Genomic DNA, 26311 nt, shown 5'->3' with positions numbered 1-26311 from the left:
ATTCATTCCTTCAAACAGCACCTGATGGTGCCCTATCAAAGCATTCTCCCATTCATAGTCAGAGCAACTGTCAGCAGGAGGATCTTCATCCTGTGGTTCCAAGGGCCTATATGCAACTGGTCAGACGGACTTTATTAATCTGCAGCTGCTGGGGAAAGTACATCCCTAACCTGGGGGCACTTCCCAACAGGATCTCAAATGGGAACAACCCTGTCCTCCTTGTTTGGGGTAGTCCTTACTGAATATAGAGCCAGAGGCAAGCACTCTGTCCAGGGCCTCTAGATCTCCTGCATGGCCTTTTATCCGTTCAAACGCTCAACTCGGAAAGCTTGGATCACCCCTAATGCCTACATAACTTCCCTCATCACTTCAACTGCGAAATGAGAACCTCTATCTGACTCAATAACTTCAGGAACACCATACCTGCATATTGGTTCACTGACCAGTTTCTTTGCTGTATTCTTGGCATTTGCTTTGGCTATTGGGAAGGCTTCCGGACAACCTGAAAAGAGATCAACACACACAAGAACAAATTCATACACTCCTACATTTGGTAGTTGTCTAAAGTCTATCTGCAGTCTCTGAAATGGGTAAAGTGGCCTGGGGGGTGTGCTTGCTTGGAGTCTTCACCACTTGACCGGGGTTATTCAGTGCACAGAGAAAACCCTGGAGCAATCCACCCTGTATTAACCACACTTACCATGGCACCTTTCGATAGGTGAGTGGGCCTCCTGAGTCATAGCTGGGTACAGGGAGCATGGTAGACCAATTTTGTCCTTGTTTTTCCATGCTCCTTGGTCATCTGGCCTAGCCCCTTGTTTAGTCCACAGTTCTTTCTCTTCAAGTGTGGCCTGTTCAAGCAACTTAATTAAAATGTCTTTAGATATATCCACAGGCTTTAAGGCTCTTACCGGGGTGGCATCAGCATTTATTGGCTGGAGCCTTGTCAGCTCTGCCATTGCCTTTCGCCTCTACCGTGGTACACTTTGTGTGAGCCTTTACCTTTACAATAGCAACTTCTGGCAACAGTATAGAGTTCATCAGTTCAAGAACAGAGTCTTTGTTTTTAATGGGATGACCTGCAGAGGTTAGAAAGTCTCTAGCCCGCCATATGGGTCCATAGTCATATGCAATACTAAAACCATACCTTGAATCTGTATAGATGTTCACCTTCTTCCCCCTCAGCCAATTTATGTGCCTCAGTGAGTGCCTTCAGCTCTGCCTCCTGCGCAGACATGTGTGGAGGAAGTGGTTCAGCAACGGCTACCTAATGCTGTGTGACCACTGCATATCCAGTGTGGAACCGGCTATCCTCTCCCATATTCCTGCTTCCATCTACAAAACACTCAAAATCAGGGTTATCAAGAGGTTTTTCATGTGAAAATCCAGAAGTTTCTTGTTGCATCAACTGTATACAATCATGAGGAGCACTTTCAGCTAAATCAGACAAAAGGCTACCTGTGCTACCCTCCCCCATTTCTGAATCTGTAATTGGTAACAAAGTAGCAGGATTCAGAGAAGTATATCTTTCTAAAATAAATGAGTGCACATTGGAGTCTGAATTGTCTAGCCATAGAAATATATGTTTTGGTTGCACCAGTGTGAGGAAACAACTGTATGTTTCCATTCCTCTTCCCCCCCCCTACCCCCACACTTCCTGAAACTCAAACTGATTGCTAAAGAGGAAATTGTAGGGAAGGGGGTGCGTGTGGGTGCTATCTATACACAGAAACTGCCATGTCTTCACAGCTGCTCATTTATTTCATTGCCTGCACTGCCGCGACTGCCCTGACACAGGCGGGCATCAGGGTCTAACCTGGCTGACCGTGACCCTGAATTTTAGAACAGAACAAGTAAAATTCCTCATCATATTTTGGAATACTCAGGGCTGGGGCTGAGGTTATGCACAGCTTCATTGTATGAAAATTATTCACTGCCTCTTCTGTTAGGTGAAATGGGTCAGATAAGAGAAAATCACACAGAGGCTGCATTAACATGGAGGCATGTCTAATCCAGTATGACACCAGTCCCAAAAACACCCTTAGGCTTTGTGCTCCTTTGGGCACTTGAATCCTTTCAACAGCCTCCCATCTATCTAGGGCAGTGCTCCAGACTAAAAAAAATACCTAGTAGCCATTGGCTCCTGAACCGAAAAATTTAGGAGCCAAATAAAATTTTTAGTCGCCAAGTCGAAACCGAATCAAAATTTGTGTATCGTGACAACGCTACGCCGATCAGATCGGTGTAGGGTTGTTTTGATACCAAAATTTTGATTTGCTTTCGTCACCATAAAAAAGTATTGCGATACTCAATACCACGCAAAAAAAAAAAACACCAAAAAAAGCTGCGTGCATTTTGCATTTTATGAAACGTTCGGCCCATAATAGAACAGTCCTATCCTATTTTTTTGGGGTGACAAGGTGACTAAAAAATGGCGAATTGCATGGTTTTTATTTATTTATTTCTGTTACGGCGCTCATCGCATAGGAGATTTTTTTATAATTTAATAGTTTGGACTTTTCGGACGCAGCGCTATGTAATATATTTATTTATTGTTTATATATTTTATATGTAAAATTGGGAAAGGGGGGATTTAAACGTAATATTTTAGGGTACTTTCACACTAGCATTTTTCATTTCCGGCATAGAGTTCCGTCACAGGGGCTCTATACCGGAAAAGAACTGATGAGGCATATCCCCATGCATTCTGAATGGAGAGTAATCCGTTCAGGATGCATCAGGATGTCTTCAGTTCAGTCGTTTTGACTGATCAGGCAAAAGATAAAACCGCAGCATGCTATGGTTTTATCTCCGGTGAAAAAAACTGAAGACTTGCCCGAATGCCGGATCCGGCATTTTTCCCCATAGGAATGTATTAGTGCCATATCCGGCATTTAAAATTCCCGGAATGCCGGATCCGTCCTAAAATGTGTAAAAAGATACAAGACTGATCCGTCTGTCCGCATGACAAGCGGAGAGATGGATTCATTCTTGCAATGCATTTGTGAGACAGATCCGCATCTGGATGCGTCTCACAAATGCTTTCAGTCACATCCAGATCGGCGGATCCGGCAGGCAGTTCCGACGACGGAATTGCTTGCCGGATCACACTGCCGCAAGTGTAAAAGTAGCCTTTCGTGTGTTTTTTTTTTTTTGTTTTTTTACTTACTATTAGCCCCCGTAGGGGCTGGAACCCTTGTCCTATTCACCCTTAGGCCCCTTTCACATGGGCGAGATTTCTGCGCGGGTGCAATGCGTGAGGTGAACGCATTGCACCCGCACTGAATCCGGACCCATTCACTTCTATGGGGCTGTGCACATGAGCGGTGATTTTCATGCATCACTTGTGCGTTGCGTGAAAATCGCAGCATACTCTATGTTGTGCATTTTTCACGCAACGCAGGCCCCATAGAAGTTAATGGGGCTGCGTGAAAATCGCAAGCATCCGCAAGCAAGTGCAGATGCGGTGTGATTTTCATGCATGGTTGCTAGGATGAAAGTGTATTCACTGTGTTATTTTCCCTTATAACATGGTTATAAGGGAAAATAATAGCATTCTTTAATACAGAATGCTAAGTAGAAGGTCAATTGAGGGTTAAAAAAAATAAGTTAAATGAACTCCCCTCCTCCAATTGATTGCGTAGCTGCCGGTCTCCTGTTCTTTCTTCAGGACCTGTCAAAGGACCTGTGGTGACATCACTGTGCTCATCACATGGTACATCACATGATACGTCACGATAGGTCCCGAAGAAAGAACAGGAGACCGGCAGCTACGCGATCAATTTTTTAACCCTCATTGGCATTGCGCCACCAATGTTTATTATATTGGTGTGTTTCTTTCAGTAATTCTTGCAATAGGAGGCACAGATTTTAGCAAGATAAAGTCTCTTACCTTGCAGCGCTGCTTTAAGTGGATCTGTATGTCCTCTAACCGTGGTTATCGGGGTGCCAAGGGAGAGCGGATTAGTCCAGCCCCCCCCCCCCGCGTGCCAGCTAACATTTTATTAACCTCTAATTGAACTCTGGTTCAGATACATATAGGATATACAAGATGGAGTTCTATCTCTCACAACTAAGTTATGGGAAGTTCCAAAATAGATGTCCATGTGGTAAAAGTCGCAAAAAAGACGACTATCCCATTTGAAGACTCGTCCCAATTGAAAGATCCCAAGGATCGGAGGGACTCCTAAAAAGAGTCTGGGAATAAATTTTTCCGTTTTGCAGCACAAAGTGGAACACTATTAAATACCGCTAGAAGGACCTTATGGCTGAAGACCTGGACGGGCGACATAGCTTCTAAAAATAAGTTGTGGGCAATACTGTTTTCCTGTTCTTACTTATTCGGACCAGTATTGGACACCATTTTAGAAAGAGCGGCTGACAAGAAAAAAGGATTTCCAGAAGAGAAGCCCAATAAAAGTCAGCCCTTTCAGAGAACAAACAGACAGTCCCGGTACTCATCAAGTAGAGGGAAAATCTGGTAGATGGGACTACCCAAAAGGAGGCAGAGGAAGAGGGTTCCTTCTCAACCCTAAGAACACAAATAATCCTGGTAAACAGTGACGCCATCCCGGTGGGAGGAAGACTTCGGTTTTCCAACCAGGAATGGACTTCCATTACAAAAAAATCCCTGGGTAATCCAAACCATTCAGGAGGGTTACAAACTAGAATTCAAGTCTCCTCCCCCACAGCGTTTTCAGATAACCAATCCTCCCTATAGTATAAACATCTACAGGATATTCAGTCTCTGTGCAAGATGAAGGCCATTGTTCAAGTACCTTCACATCAACATTTCAAAGGTCATTATTCCTGGTAAAAAAAAAAAAAAAGATAGTTCAGGACAATTATAAACCTCAAATTCCTGAACAGGTGGATCTCCTATCGGAAGTTCAAGATGTAATCTATTTGGTCAGCCATTCCACTCATCACCCCAGCAGCATTCATTTGCACAATAGACCTGAAGGATGCATATTATCATCTCTATTCATCATTATCCAAAATATCTGAGATTTGCAATAAAAGTGAAAAGCCACATACATCATTTCCAATTTCAGTGTCTGTCATTAGAAATCTCGTCAGCTCAGAGGATGCAAACTGATGATAGAAGTGATGGCTCGCCTAAGACACTACAAAATAATTATAATCCCATACCTCGACAATTTCTTATTAACAGCCCAATCTCAGAAGATATTAAAAGATCTTTTTCAATTAACACTGGAGGTGCTGACAAAATTGGGATGAATTATCAACTTCATCAAATCAGATCTGCGATTGGAAACCAGGAAGATTTTCTTGGTTACACTTCTAGATTCAGTAAAAGAAATGTCTTTTGTACCTATAACCAAACAAAATACTATGACAATAAAATTCTAACACTGCAAAAATAAGAAAAGTTGCACGATCAGAGAGGCAGTGATGATTCTGAGCATCATGACATCTTGCATACCCATGATTCCCTAGTCCCATTTTTATTCAAGACCATTACAGAAACTGATACTATCTCGGTGGGACCAAGAGTCAAGAATCTTTAGACAAAAGGATTTTTCCTTACCACAGGGGTAAAGAACTCCCTAAACTGGTGGTTAACTCCAAACAACCTACAGAAAGGAATTCCCTGGAAGCTGGATCCAATGGTGACGGTAACCACAGATGTCAGCAAGTTAGGCTGGGGAGCCTAGGTGGTGGATCTATATTTTCAAGGAGAAGGGTCACCTCTAGAGAGCCTGGGATCTTCAAACTTAAAACTAACGAGCTAACAGCGGTTCTGAAGACTCTGAAACAGGCCGAAAATATCGTAAATGGGAAGCATCTAAGGATCTTCTCGGACAACATCACTACGGTGTGTTACCTCAAACAGCAGGGGGGAACCAGAAACACCTTGCTGCAGAGGGTGTCAAATCAGATTTTTCACTGGGCCCAATCAAACGTGTTATCAATCTCAGCCTTATATCTAAGGGGCAAAAAACACAACAGCAGATTTTCTGAGCAGGAAAAAAGTTGATCCTGGAAAGTGGATGCTAAACAGAGTAGTATTCCAGGAGTTATGTCACAAATGGGGTCAGCCTCAGATAGACCTTTTTGCGACCAGAGTAAACACACAAACAAGCTGTTTTTACTCTCTAAATCCAGGGGACAATCCTTTAGCAGTGGACGCAATGTCACAAACCTGGAACATGGATTTCGCCTATGCCTTCCCACCAATACCTCTTGTTCCGGCAGTATTGAGGAAGATTGGCGAGAGCACAACAAAGGTGCTATTGATTTCTCTGCCCTGACCCAAAAGGAGCTTGTACTCGCTCCTCAGAGCAATGTGCATAGAAGAGCCATTAATCCTCCCAAGGAGACAGGATCTTCTGGTTCAGGGCCCTCTAAAACACCCATATCTTAAAACCTTGAATTTGACAGCCTGGATCCTGAAAGGGAAATGCTAAAAAGGCGAGGTCTTTTGGAAAAAGTAATTGCAACGTTACAAAATAGTCACAAGCCAGTTACTTCCGCCATATACGGGAAAATCTGGAAAAAATTTGGTTCCTGGTTGTCCACGGAACACCCAGACTGTTCCTCACCTACCATTTCACACATCCTAGACTTTCTTCAGAAAGGTTTTGATTTAGGTTTGAGACCGAGTACCTTAAAAGTCCAAGTATCTGCTATTTCGGCTTTCCTAGATTTCCTATTAGCTTAACATAGATGGGTTAAGAGGTTTTTCAAAGCCGTTTCCAGATTAAGACCCACAATAAGACAAATGATCCAACATGGGATTTAACCTTGGTCCTAAACTCCCATTGTGAATCTGTTTGAACCATTAGATGATATCTCAAAATATTTGACCATAAAAGCTGCCTTCCTGGTAGCCATTGCCTCTGCCCGTAGGATAGGGGAGATTCAAGCTATATCTATGAAAGAACCCTATCTAAAAATTCTTGAGAGTAATCTTAAAATTAGACCCAGATTTTTTACCGAAAGTAGTCCCCTCTTTCCATAAAGAGAGAAATAATTCTTCCTTCCGTTTGTAATTCTCCTAGAAATGCCAAAGAGGAGCGTTTCCATTGCTTGGATGTGCGGAGAACGATAGTTAAATATTTCCAGTCAACAGAATCTTGGAGACAGGATTCAAATTTATTCATTCAGCATGTAGGTAAAAATAAAGGCCAGAAAGTGATCCATCTTGCCAAGGTTTGTTTAGTGAAAGATACATTTCAAAAGGCATCCTCTTTACAAAAAATGGACTATCCAATCTCCATTAAAGCTAATGCCATGATAGACCAAATCTGTAGAGCAGCTAAATGGACAAATTATAATACTTTTTTCAAACATTATTGTTTGGATCTCCTCACTAATCAGAATTTAGTGTTTGGACGGAAGGTCCTTCAAGCAGTGGTCCCCCCCCTAAATAAGTTAAAGAGGACCTTTCACCAGAATAAAACATCTAAACTAACTATACAGACGTGTAGAGCGGCGCCCAGCGATCCCCCTGCACTTACTGTTATACCTGGGCACCGCTCCGTTCTCCCGTTATAGCCTCTGGTATCTTCATAGTTAGGCTCCACCCAGGGGAACCTCCCAGGCGTCTTTCTCCTATGCTGTAGCGCTGCCCCCCCCCCCCCCCCCCCCCGAAAATATATATATAAAATAATACAATACATAATTTTTTTTCACATGGGGAAAAATTCAGATGTGATTTATAAGACCCCAGATAGGGGGGTGAGGAGGGACCTTTTAATCTCTCTTGCTTCCTGTCCCTACAGAGGCCTATAAGGATAACCTCCCATGTGCTGTCATGTTGGACTCCTGAAAAAAAATTTACTGGTAAGACTAATTACCGATTTCCAGGATGTCCTCCATGACAGCACACATAAAGGATGTCCATATGTACCTCTAAAGGGACAAGAAGCACAGAGGTTATAAGTCCATCCCTTCCCTCCAACACCATTGTTCTTCCTGTCCCTTACAGGTCAGCAACCACAGAGAGGACCCCTGTTATGGGAAAAAGTTTATGCTTTGGCATAGGAGCCCAGGATAGGATCTGGGGGGTTCATGCCTCTACTTTCATCCCTGAACCGGAGGGCTCGGCTAGCACCCCTTTAGCGGGGTCCCCTGGCCTTACCAGTACCCATTGAGGCTGCGGGGTCTGGTTGTGGTGTCCGCTTCCTCTCTGGAGAGGCTCTCGGTTCTGTACTGCATCCTTTTTCTCCGTCTATGTTTCACGTTCAGGAAGCAGCCATATTGGGCGCGGTCCCAGAAGTATCACTTCCGGCGTCTTTGGTGCGCCTCTGCAAGCCAAGTGACGTCCTCTTGTGAGATGTCCGGTGAGAGGGCACGCTGGAATGCCTGGCATGGTGTGGATGGCCTATCAATGCAGAAGCCCCCATTAGGAATGAACTCGCATTATCCATATCGGGATTCTCCTGTAGGATGGAGTCCCAGGAGAGGGAGGAGCAGACTGTCGGCGGAAGGGGGCAGGACTATAAAGGTATGGTGGGAAATAAAATGTTTGTGTACTCCACCATGGAAGGTCCTGTGTCTGGTCGGTTTGTTTTGTAATTTCAGGATGATAAAGATGTGGTGCATAAAAATCCTTCTGAATAGAGATGGCCTTGCCATTCGCCCGGCGGTCGTTTCGCGTGAACTTTGCGTGTTAGCGATTCGCCGAACATATGGAGAAATTTGCGCCCGCCATATTCTTTTACATTGTGAAGAACTTTGACCTATGACACATCCATCAGGTGGTACAGGACAGCCAATTGAGATGTTTCAGCACATGGACATACCCCCTACCTTATAAATAAACCTGATCTGGCCGCCATTTTACATTCAGTGTTTTGCCAGTGCAGGGAGAGGTTGCTGTGTGGAGCAGGGACAGGCTGTTAGGGACACCAAATGCCCCCGCTCCTAGAAGCTAATTAGCATATTATAAAAGTTTGTTTTTCTCAATAACGGTAGGAAGCAGTAAGATGGCACTAATATAGTTATGTTCAGCTGACATTAGCACATTGATAATGTCAGCCAGCTAAATACCCATTTTTCAGGTGACAGAAACCCTTTAAAACTTGGTCTGGGGACATTCTGTCACAAAATAAGCTTTGTACTATCCTATTTTCTGGTACTTATGTTTTTGGCCCTGTTCTAGTTCTATTCTGGAAAAGGCTTCAGACAAAAACAGAGGGTTTCCAGAGAACAAAAATAAAACGTCCTAGTCCTTTCCGAAGCCAGGACTCCGATATATGTCTCAGTCCTACAGAGGCAGGGTAAATCAGGAAGGTGGAGTTACCCAAAGGGAGGTAAGGGTAGAGGGTTCCTCCTTAATCCCAATACTACACAACAAAAACAATGACGTTCTTCCAGTGGAAGGAAGACTAAAAACCTTCCTTTCACAGTGGGAAGAAATTACTCACAATACTTTGGATTTTAAAAACAATAGAGGACGGATACAGAATCAAATTTTTATATCCTCCCCTAAGGAAATAATGTCAGATTTGGAAATAATGATTGAGTCTACAAGCCATCAAGCCAGTACCTTCAGAACAAATCGGTCTAGGACATTACTCGAGAGTGTTTTTTTTTTTTTTTTTTTTTTTTGTTTGTTTTTTTGCAAAAAAGCCAAATGGGACATATTGATCCATTCTAAACCTAAAAATACTGAATCAGTGGGTGAAATATCGGAGATTCAAAATGGAATCAATAAAATCTGCAATTCAGTTGATTTGTCCAGGAGCGGTAATGTGCACAGTGGACTTAAAAAATGCTTATTATCATGTCCCAATATTTCCAGAGCATCAAAAATATTTGAGATTTGTGGTTCAGAAGGATTCATCCATTCAACATTTCCAGTTCCAGTGTCTACCCTTCGGCCTATCCTCAGCACCAAGAATCTTAGCAGAAGTCGTGTCCTTGTTGAGGAAAGAAGAGCGTATAATAATTGTACCTTATCTGGACGACTTCCTATTGACAGCTCCATCTGCCACCATTCTAATGAGACAGCTGGAACTCACCTTGACGATGGATTTGACTCCACTTGGGATGGATCATAAACCTAGATAAATCGAGCCTTATTCCAGAAACGAGGAAGATTTTCTTAGGCACCTTATTGCACTCGGAAAAACAACGTTCATAGAGAAACAAGCAAAAATGTGCCAGTAGATTTCCTTATTTTAAAGGAAAGAAGTCTGGTCTATAAGAACAGTCATGAAAATCCTGGGGTTAATGACGTCTTGTATTGCTACAGTCCCCTGGACTCAATTCCATTCAAGTCCTTTGCAGAAAACAATTCTGACTTGTTTGAACCGAGATTTAAATTCTTTGGATCAGAAGATCCGCATTCCAAAGTCGGTAAGATGGAGTCTTTCATGGTGGATAGATCCAGAGAACTTATCATTGGGAATTCCATGGACTTTAGAACCTCAGATTCTAGTAAGAACAGATGCCAGCATGTCGGGCTGGGGAGCCCAGGTGCAGGACTTATAGTTTCAGGGTCCCTGGGGTCACAATCTCTCTCGCAGGCCCTCAAACTTCAGGGAGTTAAGAGCAGTCTTGGAAACTTTCCTAAAAGCGGAGAATCTTCTAAAGGGCCTACATGTACGGGTTCTCTCAGACAACAATGCAACAGTATCATTCCTGAAGCATCAAGGGGGTTCAAGATTTCCACTGTCAGTCTCAGCAATCCACCTGAAAGGAGAGAAAAATGTGACTGAACATTTCTTAAGCAGACATTCTATATGTCCAGAGGAGTGGTGTCTCAAAGAAGTATTTCATCTACTTTTCAAGAAATGGGGGACTCCTCAATTGGACCTCTTTGCCACAAGAAAAAAAACTCTTTTTTTCCCTTTTTCTTCTCACTAAATCCATGACAGACCAGTGGCAGTAGATGCTTTGTCTCAGAGTTGGGATCTGGATCTGGCCTATGCCTTCCCGCCTTTTCCTCTTATTGGGCCAATCCTGAAAAAGCTGAGGTCAGAACGAGTAACTCTGGTCCTAATAGCTCCATATTGGCCAAAACAAAGCTGGCTCCCAATTCTAAAGAACTTGGCATTGGAGAACCCTAATTTCTTCCCCAAGATGATGACCTGTTGTCTCAGGGGCCTCTATGGCATTCACAAGTGCATAGGTTGAAGCTGGTAGCTTGGATTCTGAAGAGCAGATACTAGGAGCCAGGGGCCTGTCAGAAAGAGTTATAACAACCATGCTTCAAAGTCATAAGATGGTTACTTCTGCCATCTAAGGTAAGAAATTCCGTTCCTGGTTTGTTTCTCTTCTCTTCAGGTGTCAGTTTCCCCTTCTATTCAGGACATTCTAGAATTTCTGCAGGATGGTTTTGACATGGGTCTCAGTCCCAGTACTATAAAAGTTCAGATTTCGGCTTTGAGTTGGTTTCTTGACTTCCCTCTAGCAGAGCATTTTCTCGTGCCCTCTCCAGACCTCCGGCCTCTAGTAAAAAAAGCCAGTCCCTCTTTGGGACTCGTCACTAGTGTTGGAGCACCTATGTAAGCTTTAGAAAACTGTGAAATAAAAATGCTCTTTCAAAAGACTATTTCTAGTGGCCATAACATCGGCAAGAAGAGTAGGAGAGATACAGGCTTTTTCTTCAAGTGAACCATATATGAGGATTCTGGATGACAGAGTTATCTTAAAATTGGACCCAGCCTTTATCCAAAAGTCGTTTTTGTACAGATCCGTAGAATGTGAAATAACGTTTTCATACTCCTAGATGTTCGTCGTTCAGTAATACAATATTTAGAAGTCACTTACCCCTTCAGGAAAGATTCAGCTTTATTTGTACAATTCGCAAGGAAGAATAAGGGAAAACAAGCTTCAAAATCCACTATTGCAAGATGGAGTAAATCAACAATCCAGCAAGCTTATACTTCCCAGAATAAAGACTGCCTATTCAAAGTCACAGCCCATTCTACTCAAGCAGTGGCTGCTTGTTTGGCGGAAAGAGCTAATGCCTCACTGGAACAAATCTGCAGGGCAACTACCTGGTCTAGTTTTCAAACCTTCTACAGACTAGACCTAACTGCTAATAGAGACCTAGCCTTTGGACGTAAAGTCCTACAGGCTGTGGTTCCTCTAGTTTATCTGGTATTGCTCCATGTGTGCTGTCATGGAGGATGTCCTAGAAAGTAAATAGTTTTCCAGGAGTCTGACATGAAAGCACCCTACTTATCCTTCCCTAAATATATATGGTTTATTACTTGGGAATTTGTGTAGATGTATGTATATACAGTTGTGTTCAAAATAATAGCAGTCAGACATCACTAACCTGATCAATCACAGTTTTTGGTAGAAATTATATTTCTACATGGCAAATAATTTACTAGCAGGTGTAGTAGAGTAAAATAAATCCAACAGACCCAACAGTCATGACATGCATGCTGCTGATTCTGTGTAATTGAATCACTAATTTAAAGGGGCATGTTCAAAATAATAGCAGTGTGGAGTTCAATGAGGAAGGCAGCAAATGTTGTACATTACAGTGCATTTCTCTCTGAAATTCTGAGAAAAATGGGTTGTTCCAGACATTGTTCAGAAGTACAGCGTATCTTGACTAAAAAGTTGATTGGAGAGGGGAAAACCTATAATGAAGTGCAGAAAAATGATAGGCTGCTCAGCTAAAATGATCGCAAATGTTTAAAATGGCAACCAAAACCTGAAAGACGTAGAAGAAAGTGAAAAACTACCATTCGAATGGATAGAAGAATAGCCAAAATGGCAAGGACTTAGCCAAGAATCCGCTCCAGGAAGATCAAAGAAGGTCTGAAGTTGCCTTTTGAGTACTGTTAGAATTAGAAGACACCTATGTGAAGCCAAGCTATCTGCAAGAAGCCCCCTGCAAAGTCCCACTGTTGAAAAAAAAAAACGCGCTGAAGAAGTTACAATTTGCCAAAGAGCACATTGACTGGCCTAAAGAGACATTTTGTGGACTGATTAAAGTAAGATTATTCTTTTTGGGTCTAGTGGCCGAAGACAGTTTGTCAGACGACCCCCCCCAACCACTGAATTCAAGCCACAGTACACTGTGAAGACAGTGAAGCATGGTGGCGCAAGCATCATGATATGGGGATGTTTCTCATACTACGGTGTTGGGCCTATTTATCGCATACCAGGGATCATGGATCAGTTTGAATACATCAGAATACTTGAAGAGGTCGTGCTGCCTTATGCTGAAGAGGAAATGCCCTTGAAATGGGTGTTCCAACAAGACAACGGCCCCAAACACACCAGTAAACGTGCAACATCTTGGTTCCAGACCAACAAGATTGACGTTATTGAGTGGTCAGCCCAATCCCCGAATCTTAATCCAATAGAAAACTTGTGGGGTGACATAAAAAATGCAGTTTCTGAGCCCAAACCAAGAAATAGAGAAGAACTGTGGAATGTAGTCCAATCATCCTGGGGTGGAATACCTGTTCACAGGTGCCTGCCAGAAGTTGGTTGACTCCATGCAACACGGATGTACAGCAGTTCTCAGAAACGGTGGTTATACAACTAAATATGTGTTAAGTGATTCAAAGGAAAGCAAAATCTTCAAACATTTTTCAGTTTATATAGTGAATGTTTGAGTTTGTAAAGAAGAATACAAACACTGCTATATATATATATTTTTTTAACAGTCTAATATTCACTTCTCTTAAATTTTTTTTAGAGGAGCAACACAAATTTGATATATTTCTCCATGTTTTGATTTGGAATAGAATGTGTAGTGTTCCCAATGCATTTGTGTGTATGGAAATAAAAGCTATTAGAAAGATTTTGAGCTTTATTCACTTTTTTTAAACGCACTGCTTTTATTTTGAACAAAACTGTATGTTGCTTGACCGATGTGATGATTTAAAAACACTGGTGTTGGAGGGGAGGGAGGGGCTTTTAACCTCTCTGTGCTTCCTGTCCCTTTAGAGGTATACATGGACATCCTCCATGTGTGCTGTCATGTCGGACTCTTGGAAAACTATTTACCTGGAAGTCTAAATTCTACTTTATGTATCGCCAACATATTCCACCTCCTTTTTACAATTACCCGGATAACATAGGACTGGTAGAATCCTCCAGTGCTCCAGCACTGAGGCTCCTGTGGTCTCCTTCAGTCTGTTTACATCACTGCAGTGACGATATTGGTTGGAGCTCCGATGGTGGTATGTATATTAAGGCCTAGGATGGTCAATAGCGGTCACGTGCTGTTCATACTGGCATCACTGATGACGTCTTCTATTGGCTGTAGGGTCATGTGAAGGTGTGACATACAATAAAACTGCCTTGACCTCACACATGTTTCGATCACTATAAAAAGAGAGAACACAACATCTACACTTTTATTGTCTCCACTGATGTCTCCTCTTATTATCTCCAGTATTGGTATTGTAAATGGTATTTTCAGTTTACATCTTCTCATCTTCTCTCCATTCAGGTTCCTACAATATATGATCCGCTCAGTGAATATCTTCTATATAAGATCCTTCTCCTGATTGACCCATCAAGGATGGACAGGGAAAAGATGGCGGAGAGTATAATAAATCTCACCCTAGAGATCCTCTTCCGTCTTACCGGAGAGGTGAGAGATTCTGATGATGTCACATTACATCATCTTATCTAGGTTACTAACAGATGGACATGACTGGAGAGGTGAGGGACTCTGGAGATGTAGGGAGTGATATTTATTACTGTGTGTCTCCATAACCAGGACTACACAGTAGTGAAGAAGACCTCCAGTGAGCGCTGTCAGGCCCCTGTGTCTGAAGGATGGGGAAGAACCCTGAGCCCAATTATGGGGCCTCCACCTCACCCCCTGATACATGAGGAAATCAATAGAGAGAAGATCCTAGAACTTACCAACAAGATGATTGAGCTGCTGACTGAAGAGGTGACACTGCTGGGAATGCTTGGACATTATAGAGGAAAGCTATGAAGGGATCTGGGTGATGACTATCATTGTGTTGTCAGGTTCCTATAAGGTGTCAGGATGTTACCATCTATTTCTCCATGGAGGAGTGGGAGTATTTAGAAGAACACAAAGATCTGTACAAGGACGTCATGATGGAGGATCACCGGCCCCTCACATCACCAGGTAATAATAGACATGACTAAATACACACGTCCTCTCATTATCTGTATGTAAGGGATGAATTCGGTCACTGGATGTGTTTCCTACAGTTAAGAAAGAGAGAAGAACACCGGAGAGATGTCCCAGTCCTCTTCTTCCACAGGATGGTTCAGAAGAACATTACAATGTCCCACAGGATGATCAGGTAGATGGAGATAAGGTCTCATGAAATGTTCCCTATGATCTGTAGAAGGCTGTGAGGATCTTGTGTTCAGTCTTGTTTTATCCACCAATATTATATGTTTTATCCTTGTATAATGAGAAAGGTGGAGATGGCAGGATTACAGCTGACCGTAGATGTTACATGTTGTCTGCAACCTCTTACAATTTTCTGCCTGTACAGACTTTTAAGATGGTCTCCTCTGTGAACTGCTGCAGATCTTTTGTGGTTGCACAAGAGTGGCACAACAGTTTGCCCTAGGGCCCTTAGAACTCTAGTTAATCCACTTTGTCCTTACACTATAATCAGTGATAAGCAGGGTGTTCTAGTGATGATAGATTATCAGTTCTCACCTCTCCTGTGTTCTCTCCTGTCACTTATACTATAACCAGTGATAAGCAGGGTGTGCTAGTGGTGATAATCAGTTCTCACCTGTCTCTTATACTAGGTATAGTATCTTCATGCCTGCAGTCATACCTAAACTGGTAGACAGAACAGGAAGACTGCATTAAAGGGTTTGTTCAGGAATAAGTAACTTTTCACACGTGCCCACAGCCTCTACTATGGAATGAGTCATATGTACCTGCTACCCTTAGCTTCAGTTATGCACACTAGCTCCATTATGTCCATCTTCCAGTAAATGTTGTTTGCTTCCTAGCCGGCACAGGCATGATCACCTCCTTGACTGCAGCCAATGACTGGCTTCAGTGGTGATATGTTTCTTATGGACATGTTACCCCTGAATCCAGTCATTGGCTGCAGCAGAGCAGATGATTATGCTAATTCCTGGGAGGTAAACAAGCCATGGACTGAAAGAACTTTGGCTTACCGGCTTCACAGCCCTGGGACGGCCAGCAAGGGCAACAAGTGCACAAACAATGTAATGTTATATACACACAAGGTAATGTTAGGGATGGAATATAAGGGCTACTCTCCCTGCATTGCAAACTGGTTGGAATAATGAAGCAATTAGATTGGATTTACAGTGAGGAACAGAAGTATTTGAACACCCTGCGATTTTGCAAGTTCTCCCTCTTAGAAATCATGGAGGGGTCTGAAATTCACATTGTAGGTGCATTCCCACTCCGAGAGACAGAATAAAATAAAAAAATAACCAGGAAATCACATTGTATGATTTTTTTAAGAATTTGTCTTGCACTGCTGCACATAAGTATTTAAACATCTGAGAAAATCAGTGTTAATATTTGGTACAGAAGCCTTTGTTTGCAATTTCAGAGGTCAAACGTTTCTGTAGTTCTTGACCAGGTTTGCACACACTGCAACAGGGATTTTGGCCGACTCTTCCACACAGATCTCCTCTAGATCTGTCAGGTTTCGGGGCTGTCGCTGAGCAACATGGAGTTTCAGCTCCCTCCAAAGATGTTCTACTGGATTTAGGTCTGGAGACTGGCTAGGCCACTCCAGAACCTTGATATGCTTCTTACGGAGCCACTCCTTGGTTATCCCGACTGTGAGCCACGACCCATCTTCAATGCTCTGAGTGAGGGAAGGAGGTTGTTGCTCAAAATCTCACAATAAATGGCCCTATTCATCCTCTCCTTAATACAGTGCAGTCGTCTATTCCCCCTTCGCAGAAAAGCACCCCCAAAGCATGATGTTACCACCCCAATGCTTCACAGTAGGGATGGTGTTCTTGAAAAGCAACTAATCCTTCTTTTTCCTCCAAACACGATGACTTTCTCCCATGCCTCCTTTGGATCATCTAGATGGTCATTGGCAAACTTCAGACGGGCCTGGACATGTGATTACTTGAGCAGGGGAACCTTCCATGCAATGCATGATTTGAAACCATGACGGCGTAGTGTTCTACCGACTGTGACCTTTGAAACTGTGGTCGGAGCTCTCTTCATGTCATTGACCAGCTCCCCCCCTTGTAGTTCTGGGCTGATTCCTCACCTTTCTTATCATCAGTGATACCCCACGAGGTGAGATCTTGCATGGAGCCCCAGTCCGAGGTAGACTTACAGTCGTCTTTAGCCTCTTCCATTTTCTAACAATTGCTCCATCAGTTGATCAATTTTCACCAAGCTGCTTGGCAATTGCCCCGTAGGCCTTTCCAGCCTTGTGGAGGTCCACAATTATGTCTCTGGTGTCTTTTGACAGATCTTTGGTCTTGCCCATGGTAGTAGTTGGTGTCTGACTGTGGGGTGGACAGGGGTCTTTAAAGAGCTCGGACAGGTGCTACTAAGTTAGATTAATAAGTGGTGTAGAGGTGGACTTTTTAAAGGCATAGTAACAGGTCTTTGAGAGACAGAATTCTTGCTGATTGCCAGGTGTTCAAATACTTATGTTCAGCAGTGCAAGACAAATAAATTCTTTAAAAATCATATAATGTGATTTCCTGATTTTTTTTTATTTTTTTTTTTATTCTGTCTGAATTTCGGACCTGAATTTCAGACTCCTCCATGATTTCCAAGTGGGAGAACTTGCAAAATCGCAGGGTGTTCAAATACTTCTGTTCCTCACTGTATACAGAAGACCTGCAGATATTTGGGTCAGATAACTCCTGCTGTCCAGTCGTTTTTGGTCATCTTTCCAGGTCATATAAAACCTTCTACACAACTTTTTTCCTTTTTTTTTTTTTTTTTTAACATTTTTATTGGTGTGCCATATTTGTTCAGTTACATACATTAGGTCGGAAAATGGTACCCGACATGGCAGCAGTTTACAAGTTATTTATAGTGTAAAAAAAAAACCAATAATAACAAAGTAACTGGAGGGATATATCATAACATCAAGTATGTAGTTATATTCTGTTATATCACAAGGCAGTTATCGAGAGTCAGATCATTTATGTGGTAGATGAAAGAAGTAAGGGCTTAGTATAATGAAAAGACAATATTTATAGTAATGTATACGCATTGAAAATACATCGCTATATATATATATCAGTACACATTAAGATACTTAGATCGTATAGGAGCACTTAAGAACTTGATGAGTATAATGGGGATGAAGTCCAGATTTCCCATCTGACTTGGTGTTTATTTAAAGAGGACCTTTCACCGATCCTGACATTGTGAACTAAGTATCATGACATATACAGCGGCCCCCAGGGATCTCACTGCACTTTCTATTATCCCTGGGCGCCGCTCCGTTCTCCCGTTTGTCCTCCGGTATGTTCGGGGACTTGGTTATAGTAGGCGGAGTCTGCCCTTGTTCTGCGGGTGTCTCCTTCTCCTAGGCTGCAGCACTGACCAATCGCAGCGCAGAGCTCACAGCCTGGGAGGTTTTTTTTTTTTCTCCCACAATGTCAGGATCGGTGAAAGGTCTTCTTTAAGTAATTGAATGCCGAGGCAGACATCTTCTCATACCAACACTGTTCGTTAACTATTTTAATAATAGTGGAGATATGTATAGGAGTTTGAGTTTTCCATGATGAGGCAATTTTGTGTCATACTGTTATACACACATGAGAGATAATGGTAGCATGTAGAAAGGTAAATTTATCTATACCTAATGATAATAGAGCCAGGGCAGGATCCGGAATGAGTGGGAATTGGCATAGATTGGTTGGCATTTGGAAAACCTGAATCCAAACACTCTTTATGGGACTGCAGTCCCACCACATATGGATGAAGGAGCCTTCTTTCTTCCCACATCTCCAACACAAATTGGATGTATCCGGGAATATGTGAGACAATCGGGAAGGGGTGAGGTACCATCTGTAAAATATTTTCCAGATGTGAGGTACATTTGGAGAGTTTTGTTATGGATGAAAGGGCTGCCTTCCATTGGTCATCTTGAAATACCTGGTTCAAATCACAATGCCATTTACTTATGATAGAATCAGATTAGTCTATTTCCTCTAGCAATAGAGTCTTGTAGCAGAAAGAGATGCTGTGGGAATTAGAATTAGGATTATTCATCCATATATTCATTAGTGAGACTCTGGAGATGGCAGAGATTTTGGAGTTTGTGGATTTGACCAGGTGTTTTAGTTGTATATACATGAAATAGTCTAACTCTGGAAGGTGGTATTTTTGGGCTCGTATGGGGAATGGGAAAGGATCAAGGCCTCCTATGTCTCTCAGGCAAATGATACCTTTTATTATTCCAATTCGAGATGGAAAAGTCAGGGATAAATATTTCAAAAGACCTTTTATGGGTCTGTCTAGTATATCTATAGGGTTGAATAGCTCATGGGTTTTTGTATCAAACCACACCTTAATTATAGCATGAAGTGTAGAAGATAGAAAAGGAGCTTTATGTAGTGGTATAAAGTTGAGAAGTGCATGTAACAGATGCGAAATGTCACTTTTATCCATAGGTATCTTTTATCCATAGTTATTTCAGTTGAGACAATCTCACTGATTAGATATAAGGAAAGAGAGGGGTAGTTTACTCCTCCTCTGGATAGGTGTGAAAACCAAATACTAGATTTGACCCTGACTCTCTTTCCATTCCATATAAATTTTGTGATAATGGTTTGGAGGTTTCTAATGAAGGAGCGTGGGATGTATATTGGTACATTTCTGAAGGTGTAGAGGATTTTTGGTAGGATAATCATCTTGGAAATCGCTATTCTACCTAGCCAGGAGATGCCGAATGTCTTGTAGGAGGATAACTTTTTTTTTAACTTCATCTAATAAGGGCAGGTAGTTGGCTTGAAACAGCGTTGAGGGAGGGTATGCTAGGGATATACCCAAATATGGGAGTTTGTCTTTGACCCATTGATAATGAAATTTGGATTTTAAGGATCTAATCACCATACACTGTAGATTTATGGGAAGTATCAGAGATTTATTAACGTTAATCTTGTAATAAGATACTGCGCTAAAGAGATCAAGTATTTCTGTTGCTGCTGGAAGAGAGACTGCAGGTTTAGACATAATTAGAATGGTGTCGTCAGCAAATAGACCGATTTTGTGTGTTTTACCAGAACTCCTAATGCCTATGATTTCCTGGGAGGATCTTATACTTTCTGCTAGGGGTTCCATGGTTAGGGCAAAGATCAGTGGTGACATGGGACACCCCTGCCGAGTGCCGGTGGATAAGAAACCTGAAGAGTAAACTACTGCATTAGGTTGAGAATATAATGCTAGTAGTGCTGACGTAAAGCTTCCCTGGAAGCCAAACTTAGCGTAGCCCTCAGGAAATCCCAGTTCACTCTGTCGAACGCCTTCTCTGCATTTAAGGATCAGAGCAGAGAAGGCGTTCCGTGGTCGGGAATAATATCCAAGAGATTTATAAACCTTCTTGTGCCGTCGGAGGTCTGTCTATTTTTGACAAATCCCACCTGATCACTATGGACCAGGTCAGGTAGAATGTCTATTAGTCGGTTGGATAATAATTTGGCAAAGATTTTTAAGTCCGAATTGAGGAGGGAGATAGGATGGAAATTGGCAGGGGTGTCAGGGGACTTGCCCGTTTTAGGTAGTGTCGCTATCATGGCAGATAACATTTCTTTTGGGATGGTGTGACCTTTGAAAAATTGTTGGAAACATTCTCTGATATATTCTAGTAAAGTTGGGGAGAAAGCTTTATAATAAGTCCATCCGGACCTGGGGATTTGTTAATTTTAAGAGAAGATCTGACTTTTGCTATTTCTTCAGTTTGTATATCCTGGTTTAATTGTTCTAGTTGAGATTGTGTTAGTTTGGGGAGGGAGATTTTGTTTAAAAAAGCGTCAATTGAGGTAGAATCAGGTTGTACCGTTTGAGTGTCTTTGTTTAGATTGTATAGTTTGGTGTAATAATTAATAATAATTATTTTCTGGTGATTTGAGTCATATAAGTTAGAGATTCTGGATTTGTCTGATCTTGTTTTGATCCTGTTAGCTAAGGATTTGTTAGCTTTGTTGACGCTATAGTAGTGGAGTGATTTAGATTTGCGGAGGAAAAATTCTAATCTAGATTGCATGAGAACGTATAGTTCCTGTATAAACATTTTTTTGTTGGAGAGCATGTGTTATCTTGGGGGATTGTTTGTTTTCATTTTCTAGTTGTATGATTTTAGCATTGATTTTTTTTTTCTCCATTTTTTTGGATGCGTATTTTCTTATTGAGGGCAGAATATTTTAAGAAAACACCTCTCATCACAGCTTTATGTGCGCACCATATGGTTGACATGGAGACATCTAGTGTTGAGTTGATTTTCAAAGTATTCTTTCAAGGTTTTATGAAATACTTTTAGATATTCTGGGTTTAGAATGGAGTTGTTTAGTCTCCAGGGTGCAAAATGTGACTTGGAGAATTGTTGTTTAATAGTAATTGACGTTGGGGCGTGATCTGACCACAATATAATTCCTATATCAGCAGAAGTAATATTCTGCAAATGTGGATCCCACATAGTATTTTGTCTACCAGGATCATGTCAATACGAGAATATGAGTTGTGGGGAATTGAGAAGAAGGTAAAGTCTTTCTTGGAGGCATGTACTCGAGCACTACACTATGTGTCAAAAATTCCTTCTTTGTGGAGGAGGCTTTTAAGGGAGATATCCTTATCCTGTACATCTGAGGGAGATTTGTCCATGATGGGATCCGCGTTTTAAAGATAATAGTTTGGAGAAGATTCTTGTGAGGAAACGAGTTTGGGATTTATTGGGGGTATATATTAAAGCTATAGTATAAATCTGGCTGTCTATTGAGCAAATTATAATGATGTAACGACCATTCCTATCGGTATGTGTAGATATGAGGTTAAAGGAAATCGTGTCTTTGAGCGCTATCATTACACCTGCTTTCTTTCGGTCAGCATGAGAGTGGTAGAAATGAGGACATTTTTTGTTATGGATTCTGAAATCGTCTTTAGCTAATAGGTGGGTCTCTTGGATACAGATAATGTTGCATTTTAATTTAAGTGCTTCTTTCCATAAACTGGATCTTTTTGAAGGGAGAGTTTAACCCTTTAACATTTAAAGAGGAGATTTTGAATGTCCTCTCAATGCATTAGGCAGATGTGACTGGGATCCTAAGCATATGATATATGTTGCCTTGTTGTCTTTTATAAATGACCTTTTACCCTCGTAATGTATAAAATAATTAACATAAAAATGAAAACTTATTCGGGATCCGAAGGCTCCCAAAGATTCGCCATTCCCCATCACAACTGCCTTGTGTGGATCTGTAGGAGTCGTGTTGTGGGAGGGCGAAAACAGGTCGCATACAAAAAGCAGATACCCAAATTACTAAAGAGTTGCACTCTACAGATTAGGTAACTAGAACCAGTGGCGTAGGGATCGCCATAGCAACTATAGCAGTGGCTATGGGGCCCTACGCCACTGGGGGCCCGTCCGTGCCGCCTTCTGTTGATTTATTTTTTTAAATATTTTTTTTATTTACACACACACACTACACACAGGCAGCCAGGCCCGAGCCGCGGACCGCCCGCCCACTACACTAGACTAGTGTAGTGGGCGGGACGCGGGCGGTCCGAGGCTCGGGCCTGGCTGGGGAGGAGTCAGGACTGGAGCAGGGCGCACGGAGGGCCGACACAGTGGCTGCGGAGGCTCCAGCCAGGCCACTGAGTAACTCAGAAGATCCGATGGTATATTCTAGAATATACCATCGGATCTGAGTTTTCACGAGCTCAGTGAGATCGTAAAACTCAAATCCGATGGTATATTCTAACCCCCAGGCGTTCCCATGGTGACAGGGACGCTTGCCTGAGGGTTAGAATATACAGGGCCACGCCGCTCACAGCAGTATACTTATAAACTAATCAGTAACTACTTTAACTTTAATCATTGCTCATTGCTGAGCTCTTTACTTGGATTATTTGGATATCTTACTCTGTTTTAGCTCCGGTAATAGTAGGCAGTGCGGGCGGGCGGCGCTCACTCACTGACGTCACGCGCCTGCTCCTCCCACTAGGCGGCGCAGGCGTGTGACGTCAAAGAGTGAGCGCCGCCCCCCGCACTGCCTGCTATTACCGGAGCTAAGACAGAGTAAGATATCCAAATAATCCAAGTAAAGAGCTCAGCAATGAGCAATGATTAAAGTTAAATTAGTTACTGATTAGTTTATAAATATACTGCTGTGAGCGTCGGGGAGGGGGATCTGTGGATGGCACTGTTTAGGGGGATCTGTGGATGGCACTGTTTAGGGGGGATCTGTGGATGGCACTGTTTAGGGGGGAGATCTGTGGATGGCACTGTTTAGGGGAGGGGGATCTGTGGAGTCTAATATTGTTCCTTCTGGAACGGTCCTCTAAGACCGCTAGTTTTAGCTTTATGGCGGCTACATCATCTTGCGTCTCGTTATAAGAGTCGACCATTGAATTGTGAGCTTCTTTGAACTCCTCCATTTTTTATTCTAGATGGGCAGTGAGATCACCAATCGCTGTAATGTCAGCTGTTATGGTGTGAAGAGCAGACTGTATTTCTCTTTGTATGGTGCTTTTTAAATCGGCCATTAGGTCTTACATTGCAGACATAGTAATCATATCCTCTCTCCCAGGACTCTCTCCACTGCTTGTACTGACGCTGGGTTCAGACCTGAGCGAACTGGATGGAGCGCTCTGTATGCGCGATTCTACGAGGCGTCTCGCATACGCGGCTCCTGTGCAAGCGAACGCCCATTGTCACGCGTTCCCGGAAGTCTATGTACGGGAATGCGCGACACTACGCCCCAAAGAAGCTCCTGTACTTCTTGGGGCGTAGGGCGTTTTACAGCGCGTTCGCACGCGCTGTAAAACGCTCAGGTGAGAACCATTCCCATAGGGAATCATTGGTTCTTGCCCGTTGAGCGTTTTACAGCGCGTAGAAACGCGCTGTAAAACACTCAGGTGTGAACCCAGCCTGATGCTCATTGAGGAGCTTTGTGGTGACCCCCCCCCCCCCCCCGCCCCCCTTAGGAATGTTAATTTTACTTGCCAGGGAGTCTGAGACTTCTTCTGAGGAACGCTGTCTGGTGGTGCGCTTGGGCTGTGAGCTCCGTGTGTGTCGGCAGTTGATTCATGAGGAGAGCGGGCACCATCTTCGTTTTGTGCTGAGGTGAAGAAAGAGGTCAGCTTGATCGGCTGCCGGGTGTTTTCTTTGACCTCGTCATTTTTATCTTCTCTGGAGGGGGTGAGAAGGTTAATAGGGAGATCTGGGAAGAATTTGGTGGCTGCGGGATGCATTAAATTGCTGTTATAAGGCTGTGGCAGCCGGAGCTCAGAGCAACGTGCGTCTGTTCAGCTCTGCATCCTACCACGCCCCCCCTACACGACTTTTCCAACCATCTGATGACTTCTACAATATTTCTTTCACAGCTGGTGAATCCGGGTGAAGATCTGAACAATATTAATCCCCCAGAGACATATGTGAGGGGTGATGAGCAGAGTACAGAGGACATTCCTACAGATAACCGCCCAGGTGAGTAGTGACCACTAAGTAAAGCAGAGAAGACTCACAGATTCTACTCCTTTACGGAATGATGCAATTTAATGTTACATTTTTAGGTTCTATCTTCTGTCAGTTTTTTCACCGATTCAGCTAAAATTCAAATATGGATGGAAATGTGACAGCGTTATAGGTGATATACAGTATGTATATGATACATATACAGTTACAAGAAAAAGTATGTGAACCCCTTGGAATTATATGGATTTCTGCACAAATTGGTCACAAAATGTGATCTGATCTTCATCTAAATCACAACAATAGACAATCACAGTCTGCGTAAACTAATAACACACAAAGAATTAAATATTACCATGTTTTTATTGAACACACCATGTAAACATTCACCGTGCAGGTGGAAAAAGTATGTGAACCCTTGGATTTAACCCCTTAGGGACGCATGACGTACCGGTACGTCATGGCTTTAAAATGCGATTGAGGCGCCGCGCGGGTTAATCGGAACGGGATGCCCGCTAAAATCATTCAGCGGGCATCCTGTCACAACGCCGGGGGGGGGTCATGTGACCCCCCCCGTATCGGCGATCACCGCAAACCGCAGGTCAATTTAGACCTGTGGTTTGCAGCGCTTTCTACAGTTTCTGATCCCCCGCCGTCCTTGACCACGGGGATCAGAAACTTTAAAATGCCCAAAATGTAGATTTTTTCACCCCCCCCCCCCTGCACCCCTGAATGATTTTATGGCGGGCGGTGCAGGGGGGGGGTTGCAAGCGGCGCGGGAGGCGGGCGGTGCGGCAGGCGGGATCGCGATCCCCCGCCCGCCTCCTCTTGAATATTCATTGGTGTCCAGTGGGTATACCAGAGTGTCAGCACATTGCTGACACTCTGGTATAAACGGCTGACATCTGTGCTGTGATGTCAGCCGTTTAACCCTTTCCATACCGCGGTCCGTACGAACCGGAAAAGGTTAACAGTCAGGGAGCTCCTTCCCTCTCCCATCGGGGGGCTGCTGTGCCTTTGCAGCCCCCAGACAGGATTGGGTCACAGAGGGAGGGAGACCCCCTCCTTAGCCTTCCCCGTCTGCTCAGTTGTGGCAGACGGGGAAGGTTCCCATGGCAACATGACGCCTTCTCAGGCATCCTGCTGTCCATGGTGCTGAACAGATCTGTGCTAAAGGCATAGATCTGTTCATACAAAGTGTAAGTAAAATACAGTACAATACACTATAGTGTACTGTACTGTAATATACAGACATTAGACCCACTGGATCTTCAAGAACTAAGTGGGTCTGGATAAAAAAAAAACACATTTATCACTGAATAAAAATTAAAAATATAAAATACGCTACACATATTAGGTATCGCCGCGTCCGTAACGACCTGATCTATAAAACGGTCATGTTAATTTCCCCGCACGGTGAACGACATAAAAAAAAAAAAAACTATGAGAAAATTGAAATTTTGCCCACCTTACTTCCCAAAAAAGGTAATAAAAGTGATCAAAAAAGACGCATGTGCGCCAAAATAGTACCAATCTAACCGTCACCTCATCCCGCAAAAATCATACCCTACCCAAGATAATCGCCCAAAAACTGAAAAAACTATGGCTCTTAGACTATGGAAGCACTAAAACATGATTTTTTTTGTTTCAAAAATGAAATCATTGTGTAAAAAAAAAAGTATACATATTAGGTATTGCCGCGTCCGTATCGAACGGCTCTATAAAAATATCACATGATCTAACCCCTCAGG

At 42.8% G+C, this 26311-nt stretch overlaps 1 protein-coding gene and 1 long non-coding RNA gene across 2 annotated transcripts in view; both read left to right on the top strand.

The window, feature by feature from the left end:
• LOC121003515 overlaps positions 1–26311 on the top strand; it is a gene marked incomplete at its 5' end in the record, with an annotated part of 1598977 nt that overhangs the window by 525452 nt on the left and 1047214 nt on the right.
• Positions 14059–14724, top strand: LOC121003612. Its single transcript, XR_005779554.1, has 3 exons — positions 14059–14070; positions 14402–14545; positions 14675–14724. It is a non-coding gene; the product is annotated as an uncharacterized LOC121003612 (long non-coding RNA).

Source organism: Bufo bufo, chromosome 6 (genome assembly GCF_905171765.1).
Source record: "Bufo bufo chromosome 6, aBufBuf1.1, whole genome shotgun sequence".
Taxonomy (NCBI): domain Eukaryota; kingdom Metazoa; phylum Chordata; class Amphibia; order Anura; family Bufonidae; genus Bufo; species Bufo bufo.
Note: the sequence above shows the minus strand (reverse complement) of the source record. Positions and strands in the feature narration are given on the sequence as shown.